Consider the following 11648-nt stretch of genomic DNA (forward strand, 5'->3'; position numbering starts at 1 on the left):
GGTTCCCGGTAATGGGTACCGGCACTGCTGCAGACCTCTGGAGCAGATGTTAGGGCAGCTTGGTTGGTGCGGCTCTCCACAGGCAGAGCACAGCTCCAGGGCAGTGTAAGTGCAGATGGTGATGCTGGGCGTTGTAGTGCAGGAGGGATAACGTGGTAGAAATAACTGACAGAAACAGTGGGGTGCAGTCATCCGAGTTTACTCACAGTTATTTAGGTTCTTCAGGTGGCACTGTACACGTGTCAGCCTCCCACGTTGCGCTGCGTTTACCAGGCAGGGGTTCAGCACTCCCTCAAGTATCTCAAGAGCACTTAACGGGACCCCTCTCTTTATGCTCCTTTCTTAGCCGACTTCCCGCGCTGGGTCTCTCCCTCCTGCCTGCGCCTCGCCACACAAAGTCCCGATCGGGTACCTTGAGATCCTTCTGGGCAACTTGAAGTTCCCGGACCTGACTTGGTGCCCTTTTCGGCGGCTTAGGTGCGAATGTGGCAACTGCACCCTGAAAGTGCAGAAGCCTCCGGTTTTCCAGCCAAGACTTGAAGTAACTCGGCTAGTCCAGGGACCGGTGCCCTTCTTGCGGCCTGATCCCTCTGACGCCTGGCAGATTCGGTCATACGGGTGCCATCCTGCACTCACCGTACCCCCTGGGATCCCTTCTATTCCTAGAGCCTTACTTCCTGACTCCCACTCCTCTCTCAGTCTTGGGCATGACAGGCCGAGCCTGCCTCCCGAGCAGAACTCCTGAAGAGCCTCTGCTCCCTTCACTTCTCCTCCTCTGACTCTCTGACTAAACAACTCTAACAAGATGGCTTCCCCTATATATACACCTCCTATTCAAGTGCTCCTCTGGTCTACGTCCTCCACCCTCACCCACTACTGGTTCCCCCTCACTTATGGTTCCCCCCACTCCAGCCAGGGACAGGGCAGCAAAAGAAATGCATAATGCCCTTCCAGCCGGCCTGGCGTATTGTAGTGTTGAGTGCAGGTGTTGGGGTCCCGGGCAATACTCCATCCTTACCTGAGAGAAGGAGGTGCCACACCTCTGGGTGAGGTGCAGTACCTCTGTGGCGACTGTACCCTCAGGGGCTCCACAATTGATCCTCCGAAATATTCCTCCATGTAGCACTGCACTGTTGTATCTGAATTTATGCTTGGATGCTGTCACATGAGGTCATAACAGTGGATTATGGTAAATCAGTTCCTTAATTCATCTGCGTTCTCACTAGCTGCCAAGTAAAAATAATTTTCCCAAGAGATTTGAAACATGGGAATTTGTAACTGAAGTCAGTGGAGCTCTAAAATGTACAAATGGAAGATTTCAGTGATAAAAGATTAGAGCAGATTCAGATTCTTTCTTTTTAATTGTGTGACCAGTCATCTGTCCTGATGCAGGTTAAAGGGCAGAGCTGCTGCGACCAATGATTGACTGCAGCGGTCAAGTGTGCTGTAGTCATGATGTCATTGCAGCTGTCTGTAAACAATAACCAGGAGCAGCGGTGGGGAGCTGGTGCTACAGCTGGGGCCTTTAAGTAAAGCTTTATTTGATATTTTGAACAAGAGCAATCTGATAGGCTTGAAAAGATGATAAATGGAAACCTGTTTGACTACTTGATTATGTTTTCCGTGCTGCAGGAAAACAGAAGTCGGATAAAATTAGTATCATGTAGGTATCATATGTTTGTGTGGTGCCCCTGTAGGTTCAGTCGCCACAGAGTTACTGCATCTCACCCAGAGGTGTGGTATCCGACTCTCAGGTAAGGATAGAGTACTGCCCGAGACCCAAACACCTGCATCCAACACTACACTACTCCAGACCGGCAGGAGGGGCAAGATGCACAGCTGCGCTGCTGAGCCCTGTCCCTGGCTGGAGTGGGGGGAACCAAGAGAGGGGGAACCATGTAGTGGGTGTGGGTGGAGGAAGCAGTTCAGGGGAGCACTAGAGAAGAAGGATATAAAAAGGGGAAGCCATCTTGGGTGTGTTCAGTTCAGTGTGTGTTCAGTCTGAGAGGAGAAGTAGTGGAAGCAGGAGCTCTGCAGGAGCTCTGCTCAGGAGGAGCGGGCCTGAGTGAGAGAGGCCCAGGAAGAGAGACTGAAGGGAAGAGAGGAGCAGGGAGAAAGGCTCCAGAAGGAAAGAGTGGATCCTAATGGTATGGTAAGTGCTGCAGGCCACCCGAACTACCGAATCTACCAGGAGTGGAAGGATCAGGCCGCAAAGGGGACCGGCCCCTAACTAGTGAGAATTGCAATATTCAACTAGAAACTGGAGGCTTCTACATTTCCAGGGTGTAGTTGCCACAGCCGCAATTACTTGCCAAAAAGGTAGCCGCACAGGATCCAGAGAACTCCAGGTTGGCCGCCAAGATCTGAGGCTACCGGCTTGGGACACTGTTTGCGAGGCACAGGGCAGGAGGGTTAGAGCCAGCGCAGGAAGACGACCAGGAGGGACACACAGAGAGGGGTCCCGCTAAGTGCTCTTGAATTACCTGAGGGTTTGCTGAACCCCTCCCTGAGTAAACACCTGACGACATGGGTGGTTATGAATGGCAGTTGTAACCAGGAGTAATGTGATAATCGTGAGTAAACCCTGATGACTGCACCCCACTGTCTCTGTGAATTATTGCTGCGCCATCATCCCCTGCGCCACACTGCCCAACAACAGTTACTTCATCATTAACCATCACCGCACCGCCCTGGAGCTTAGCTCTACCTGTGGAGAGCTGAACCAAATCTGCTGCATTACCAACAGCTCCAGAGGACCTGCTCCGCAGCGGCGGCGGCTCCCTTTAGCCGCATACCGCAGGTGGCGTCATGAACACTAAACATAAAAACTATAATCCTTTTCTTTAAAACCTCTTTTATTGACTGCCCTGGGTCACGGACCGGGTCACCGCCACTGTGACATCTCCCCTAGCAACGACGGGCCCCTGCTACTGAGTACCCCACGGCCCAGGGGGTGCATCATTTGCATGTTTTCTCTTTCTTTAAGATATAGAGTAATAAAAAAAAATATTTACTGAGAGATCCTACGTCCATGGTTGAGAGGTCCTAAGTCCATAGTTCTTGAAGACCACATTGATAAAAACCTGGAAGAGGAACCTGCAACCTGTTAAGAGTTGTCCAAACTCTCAACACAAGCTAGTTATAGGCATTAGATTTTAATATAATATAATTTCATAATATCAGGAAGGTTTGCAGATAAACTAATAAGGCCACTGCCCCACTATCAGTATTTGGTCACTATTCGGTCAGTATTTTTCTCAGGAGTGGGAGCCAAAACCAGGAGTGGGTGATAAATGCAAAATTGGTGACTTGTTTCTATTATACCTTTTCCCTGAGTGTTCCTCACCTGATTTTGGCTCCCACTTTTGAGAAAAAATATTGACCAAATACTGACCGAATACTGATAGTGGGGCCGTGGCCTTACAATGGATTCTATTAGGCAGTGTCCGGAAATTAGCCATGACTGGATATGTAAGTGTTCCCTTAGAAATAACGAACCAGAGGTTTATTGCCTATATGCTGCACTATTCATTGTATTGGAAACAAGGGACGCCTTGGCATGTTTGTGCCCCCTAGTGGATAACAAGGAAAAAAGACATTAAAATGTCTGGGCAAACAAGGCCACATACACCCACTCTTAGCTGCCAGACAGATGAACACCCACACTTCAAGGACAAAAAGTCAATTAGAACAAGACTCAGTTATTTTCACTGTAGCTGGTGTTTTATTTTCTTCCCTGTGTCTTTTCCTCTTTCTGTCCTTCTGGAGTATATTCATTATAGAGTCACTATAGTGTGCAATATGCCAGAGCCTTCTGCAGTCTTCATTTCTCACTGCGTATTTATAGCATCGTTGTCTGGTCTCGTGAATGGCACTCGCCGCTTAAAACCATATTCCGACGTGCTGGAGATAAGAGGCCCTGTGGGAAGTAAATGGTAGCTCTAACTCGTCTGCTGCTGTTGGGATAGCAGCATGTAGCATGACATAAAGATAACACAGAAGTCTAAACACGTACAGCTCAAATGTGCATTGTATTAATGGTGACAGGGTCTTGGGTGTATCAAGGCGATGGAGGAGCTTCAGCTTTAATAAATACAGTTTCCATATACTTATAGATTTCTTTAAAAGCAATTGTTTATATTGTGATTTCTTAGTATTTGTACATGTTGCCTCTGAATAGTAAAGTGCTGTGGAATATGTTGGCGCTCTGGAAATAAAAATGATTATTACTATTAACATTGTCATATAAAATATCAAAAATGTAATGTATGGGAATAATCCATGTTGGATTTATTCTATCTATCTATCTATCTATCTATCTATCTATCTATCTATCTATCTATCTACAAACAAAATAATAAAGCAGCACTCTATATATAATATAAGTGTCAAAGTATAGGCAAATGTTGGATATATGAAATTTGAACTGCATTTTTGCTACATAGGATATACTTATACAAATGAAGCTACTTAGCAAATAAATTGGCCAATTTATGAGAGCCCTCCAGCAGCGACAATGTGTTCCCTTCTTTGATGGAACCCTAAACTTAATATTTATCAAACATGCCTCTCCCAGACTAAAAACTTGCAAATCTATCTATCTATCTATCTATTGACGCACCCCCTGGGCCGTGGGGTACTCGGCAGCCGGGCCTCTGTGGATGCCGGTGGGGGATATCACGGTGGCTGGCCCGGTCCGTGACCCAGGGCGGTCAGTAAAAGGGGGAATAGTTTATAGGGGATTTGGAAAGTTCGTGACGCCACCTGTGGAATGCGGCTAAGGGGTGCCGCCGCTGCGGAGCAGTCCTCTGGAGCTGGTGTTATGGCAGCGGGGATGGTGTGGCTCTCCCCAGGTAGAGCTAGCTCCAGGGCAGCCTGGGGTGTAATGGATGGTGGTGCAGGTGAGAGACGGCAGGACGGTCCCGGAGGAAGGACGGACACTCACACGGGGGTAAGCTTCAGTACCTTTACTGGTGATGTTGCAGGCACGGTCCAGGGTACTCCGGGCGAAGGGCGCACTTTTGGACTCTCCCCAGTGAGCGGGTATAGGGCCTCCTGATCCGTGGCTTTACTTGCTACGCTTCTGACCTACATGGAGCTAGGCCTAGCTTGGTTACTGTCTCTCCTTGCACCTGTTGACCTGGTGGTAGGGCCTTCTCTTGGAGATCACTCTCCCTGGACGCTGGGGCCTCCATGACTCCTAGCCCTGGTACTGTAGTCAGCGTTTGGCAATCCTGGGACCTGTAGTCCTCCAGGGGTTCTGGTGGTTCCTACTGGGTGTAAAGGGGTCCCTGTAGGCGCGGACCCGGTGTCCGGTATATATGTCGGGGTGAGCCTGGTATGCTCCTCTGCCCCCTCGCTACTTCTTCCTTCTCCTCTCGCCTTAAGCCACACTCAGGGCCATCACTAGGCCTTCACACGTGCTGTAGGCCTTGGCTCGCCTAAGCAGAGCAGCCAGCTTGCTGCCTCTTCGCTGCTCTCTGAGCGTCAGCATGCTCTCTCTCAGTCTGAGAGACTAACTCTCACTGAAACTGACTCCAACTAAACTGAGCTGCCTGGCTCCACCCTCCATATATATATCCCTAACGGGCTCCCTCTGCTGGTCTGAGGTGGTAGGGTGGAGGTGTGTGAATGTGTGAGGGCCTCTTGTGGAGAAGTCCATCCATGCACCCTTCTGGCATCTGTGGCACCAGTGCGTAGCAGGGTGCCACATTCCCCCCTAGAAAAACTCAGTACTCCTGGACTGAAGCATTTTTCTCAAAACAGGTAAACAATAACATTTCTTCCCTTTATGGGAGACACTTTTCTTGTACGTTACAGGCAACATTATAATACAATAATAACAACAAATATAATAATAATAAATTTACAGCAAGTCCCGTAACCTGGTGTCCATTTCACCGAAGAAAGAACCCTCAACGTAGGCCCTAGGCATGGCTACAGGGCATAGGTAATCCAGGTGCTGGACCACGTCTTCGGCCATGCCAAATGGGTTTTTGTTCTGTGGTCACTTAAGGGGCACTCCAGGGAGTGCAACTATGTACATGACAGTTTTTGGGCTGCTCACAGTCCTCAGCCTACGAGTCTCTATATATATACCCTTACGGGTAACTAAATGCACATATATTTCAGTTTATACAATAAAAATTATGCAATACCCTACTGGGTAACTATTCATACTGTCAGTACTTCTCTATTCACTCACTATACCTGACAGGGGTCTGGCCTTTTGTGCTACGCGATGACCTACCTAGTACTGGGATGCGTGTAGTGTGGATGCTTGTGCTATTTTCCGCTCTATGTGTTGGTGGACTGCAAGACTGCCTTAACCTCTCTACGGGACTGGCAAGTACACTGGTTCCTGGGCCTACTGGCTCTGCTTCTACCGGTGATCCATCTTCTGGGGATTCTTCCTGAGCAGGCTCTTCCGGGGCACTTACAGGTCTTACTTGCGGTGGAGAGTCTTCTGGCTGTTGGTAGAAGTGTAGCACAGGTATTATTACTGCTCCATCCAGTTGAGGCCAATCTGCCAGGAAATCTCCTAAGACAGTATGGAGTCCTTCTTCTTTAGGCTCCTCCGGTATGGTGAGAGGCACTTCCTCCTCGGGCTTCAGCGGACCTGGGCTCAACTTCAGATGGCCTCTTGATACCGTTGCAGTTGTCCTTCCTCCGTCTTTGCTAATTAGACAGGTTTTCCTATTGTCGAATCTGGAATTCAACACAGTGTAAGGTTCCCTTTCCCACTGGTCGTCCAGCTAGTGGCTTCTTCTCTTTCATTTCAGCACAACTTCTCCAGGTGTCAAAGGTTCGGCTGGTGCACTCTTGTTGCACTGTGCTTCCTGCTTATCTCTCACCCTACTTAGACTGTCTTCGACACAGGCCTGTACTCTCTTGTACTGCTCCTGTCGAGTCGCATCCAGTCTTCAGTGGACATATCTGCTTCTGGCTCTACCACTTCAAGCTCCAGGTCCATGGGCAACTTTCCGGGTCTTGCTCTCATGAGGTACGCTGGAGTACAATTGGTGGAACTCACAGGTATGTGATTGTACAGATCTACCAGGTCAGGTAGTTTGTCTGGCCACTGATTCCTTTATTTGAGAGGTAAGGTCTTCAATAGGTCGATGACTATGTTATTCATCTTTTCACATAACCCATTGGTTTGGGGGTGGTACGGTGTAGTCCGGATCTTCTTACACCCGTACAGATGACAAAACTCTTTGAACAGCTCGGCTTCAAAGGCAGGGCCTTGAACAATTAGCACCTTATCCGGGTATCCATGGGGCCTGCAGAAGTAGGCTTGAAATGTCCTTGCTGCAGTTTCTGCCGTCAGATCCTTGACGGGGGCTACCACCAGGAAACGGGAATAGTGATCCACCATTGTCAGGGCATACAAGTAGCCTGACCTGCTGGGTGACAGCTTGACGTGGTCCAGAGCAACAATCTCCAGGGGCTGGGGTGTCTTGATGGACTGCAGGGGTGCCTTCTGGCTGCTGTAGTCTTTTCTTCAGAGGCTACAGGGTCCACAATCCCGACACCACCTCTCTATGGAACTCCGCATTCCAACCCAATAAAACCGATTCTTCAGGAGGGTTTCAAGCTTCTTCCAGCCAAAGTGCCTTGCTTGATCGTGGTAGGCCTCCAACCCCATCTGGATGTCTGTCCTGGGCACTACGATCTGCCATACCATCTCATGGGTCCTAGGGTTGACGTACCTTCGGCACAGCTTCTTTCTATAGATGAACAGCCCGCTTCTCTCATTCCACAGTTGCTTGGCTTGGGGAGGAGCGTCCTTCTCCAGGGAGGAACCTTCCTGGGTTATCAGTTCTTTGATACGGCTGAAAACCGGGTCGCTGTCCTGGGTCTCCTTCCAACTGTGATGAGGTAACGGGTTTAGTGTCTTACTACAATACCTCCTGGAGGTGCGCTGCTCGTGGACCATCCCATTCCTGTGGAAGGCAGGTAGCTCAATCTCCTCCAGGTCATCCACTTCTTCTTCAGTGTCCGACTGGTGAGGCATTCTGGATAAGGCATCTGCGTTGGCGTTCTTGTGGCCTGCCCGGTAGTTGATTGTGGATTGATAGTTTGACAGCCAGGCCATCCAACGCTGTTCCATGGCTCCCAACTTGGCTGTCTCTAGATGTGTCAAGGGGTTGTTGTCAGTGTAAGCCGTGAACTTACTGGAGGCTAAGTAGTGCTTGAATCGTTCAGTGATGGCCCAGACCAAGGCCAGGAGCTCCAACTTGAAGAAGCTATAGTTTTCCGGATTCCTCTCGGTCGGACGAAGCTTCCGGCTAGCATAGGCAATCACCTTCTCCTTGCCATACTGCTTCTGACTTAACACAGCTCCTAGTCCCTCGTTGCTGGCATCAGTGTACAGCAGGAAAGGTTGGCCGTAGTCAGGGTAGGCCAGATTTTCTTCGCCAGTTAGGATCTCTTTCATCACTGCAAAGGACTCAGCCTGCTCGTTACCCCACTAAAAGGGGGGGATTCTTGCCTCTGTTGGACTGTCCTACCAGGAGATCATGCAAAGGCGCTACCTTCTTGGTGTAGTCCTTCACAAACCTCTGGTAATACCCGACCAGTCCCAGGAACTGACGTACCTCCTTGAGATTCTTCGGTTCCGGCCATTTCTGGATGGCAGTGACCTTCTCCGGGTCTGGTGCTACTCCTTCTGGACTGACGATGTGCCCCAGGTACTGAACCTTCCGCTTGAGCAGGTGGCACTTGGAAGGTTTCAATTTCATCCCATACCGGGACGACTCAAATACCTCTGCCAGGTGCTTCAAATGGTCCTCATACGTCTTGGAGTACACTATCACGTCATCCAGGTATAGCAGCATGGTCTCGAAATTACGGTGTCCCAAACAGCACTCCATCAATCTCTGGAACGTTCCAGGGGAGTTGCAAAGTCTGAATGGCATACTGTTGAACTCGCAGAGCCCCATCGGGGTAGTGAAGCCCGTCTTATCCCGGTCCTCCTCAGCAACTGCTACTTGCCAGTACCCACTAGTGAGGTCAAGGGTAGAGAAGTAATTTGCAGTCTTTAATGCAGCCAGGGATTCCTCTATACGTGGGCAAAGGATATGCATCTTTATGTGTTATGCGATTTACCTGTCTGTAATCTACTCACATTGTCATGCTTCCATCCTTTTTCCTGACCAGGACCAGGGGAGCTGCCCAGGGGCTACAGCTATCTCTTATTACCCCTGCCTTCTTCATGTCATGCAACATTTCCTTCACCTTCTGGTAGTGTGCTGGTGGTATGGGCCTGTAACGTTCTTTGATGGATGGATGGTCACCTGTGGGTATATGGTGTTGCACCCCTTTAATCCTCCCAAAATCGAGTGGATGTTTGCTGAATACCTGTTCGTATTCCTGGACCACCCTGTAGACACCTTGCTTTTGATGGACAGGAGTGGCATCAGTCCCAACATGGAGCTGTTGACACCAATCCTCCAACTGAGCTTTGGAGTCATTGTCCTCCACTGTATCTGGTGGGGTCAAGGATTCCACTGTGTATATGGCGTTGTTATCCACAGTATACAACCTGGCAACAGTGGCGTATCTTGGTAATTTAACTTCATCCTCCCCACAATTTAGGAAACGTACGGGTACCCTCCCATTGCGTACATCAACCACTCCCCTGGCGGTTAAGAGTGTAAGTCTGTGATCTGAGCTAACAGGCTCCACTACCGCCTGGTAGTTCTGTCCTCTTAGACCTATTGCTGCTCTACACCAAATCAGCATTTCACTCAACGGGGGAATCACAATGGGTATCGGGTCTGTCACCCGTACATTACCAATCTCACCACCTGTTAGCTTTACCTGTTGCTGGTACAGGAGGGCTCGTATCTCTCTCTAGAGCACCTTCCTCTGCCCTGGCTTGGCTGTGTCAGCAATCTGTTGGAGCAAAAACAACACTTCTCCCAAATAGTTACCGACAATATTTGTACCAAGTATCATATACAAGTCTGTATCACCAGGGTTAGATTCCACTACAATCAGTCCTTGGTCCTTTAGTTCCTCTCTCCCCACCTTTACTGTCACGTCCTTAACCCCTACCAGGTTAAGAGGAAGGCCATTAGAGGCATACACGGAAAGGTTCGGGGCTGGCGGCTGGAGTTCATCTACGGACCAGTACCTTTTGTAGAGGACATCAGGTATGATGGTTACCTGCGATCCAGTGTCCAGCAGGGCAGGTGTCGCGATGTCATCCAGCACAATGGACAGGAAAGGTCTTCCTCCCTTGAACCGATGGTACCAGCTTGATGGGCCTGCTTGCTTTACTCCTGGGTGTTGGCCCTCGGCCCCAGGATTTGCTCGTTTAAAGGACAGTTCCGCGCTGTGTGGTCTATCTTCTGTCAGCGGTAGCAGATGAATTCGCCAGGAGGGTGACGTTGGTCATTGGTCCTCCCACGGGGTGGCGTTGTCCTCCTCCGGGGTGGTGTTGTCCTCCTACAGGGTGGCGTTGTCCTCCTTCTTCTCCTCATCAAGGGGACGTCCTCAGGGCTGTCAGCTAGTAGGATCCTTCCTTCCGACTCAGGCTCCGTCTGTAGCTGCAGGGTGCTCAGGACAGTGGCCAGGGTTTTACGTAACTGGCGCACTTCAGAACGTTGGCTGTCCAGCTCACTAGGAGGCACTGTTTGCATCTTTGTTTCAGCCGTTAATGAAGGAGCAGTGGGTGCTGCAGGCACTGGGGTGGCCCCACCCTGGTAACGTTGGATAGCAGTATCTGATGTTTCCAGGGGCTGCAGACCCTTTATAGCCATGTCCTTAAGGGTGTGAAAGGTGGCATCTGGATGATCTAAGGCCCATCACTGTACAGTTGTGCTCTCCTCCTGGGACTTCAACCCCCGGATGAACTGTTCTGTCAGCATTTTATTTTCATTCTGTTTGCTGGCTGGACTAACCTGTTTCAGGGCCCGCAGGGCTTCCTGTAAGCGCCAGGCGTAGTCCCGGACACTATCCTCAGTTTTCTGGACACAGTGATAGAACCTCATCCGGAGATCTGTCTCAGTGCGGTTTTCAAACACAGGAAAGACGGACACTCACACGGGGGTAAGCTTCAGTACCTTTACTGGTGATGTTGCAGGCACAGTCCAGGGTACTCCAGGCGAAGGGCACACTTTTGGACTCTCCCCAGTGAGCGGGTATAGGGCCTCCTGATCCGTGGCTTTACTTGCTATGCTTCTGACCTGCCTGGAGCTCGGCCTAGCTTGGTTACTGTCTCTCCTTGCACCTGCTGACCTGGTGGTAGGGCCTTCTCTTGGAGATCACTCTCCCTGGACGCTGGGGCCTCCGTGACTCCTAGCCCTGGTATTGTAGCCAGCGTTTGGTAATCCTGGGACCTGTAGTCCTCCAGGGGTTCCGGTGGTTCCTACTGGGTGTAAAGGGTCCCTGTAGGCACGGACCCAGTGTCCGGTATATATCTCGGGGTGAGCCTGGTATGCTCCTCTGCCCCCTCGCTACTTCTTCCTTCTCCTCTCGCCTTCGGCCACACTCAGGGCCCTCACCATGCCTTCACACGTGCTGTAGGCCTTGGCTCGCCTAAGCACAGCAGCCAGCTTGCTGCCTCTTCGCTGCTCTCTGAGCGTCAGCAGTCTCACTGAAACTGACTCCAACTAAACTGAGCTACCTGGCTCCACCCT

The sequence above is a fragment of the Phyllobates terribilis genome, unplaced genomic scaffold, assembly GCF_046119375.1.
Source record: "Phyllobates terribilis strain yellow unplaced genomic scaffold, ASM4611937v1 Scaffold_2__4_contigs__length_985480577, whole genome shotgun sequence".
Lineage (NCBI taxonomy): Eukaryota > Metazoa > Chordata > Amphibia > Anura > Dendrobatidae > Phyllobates > Phyllobates terribilis.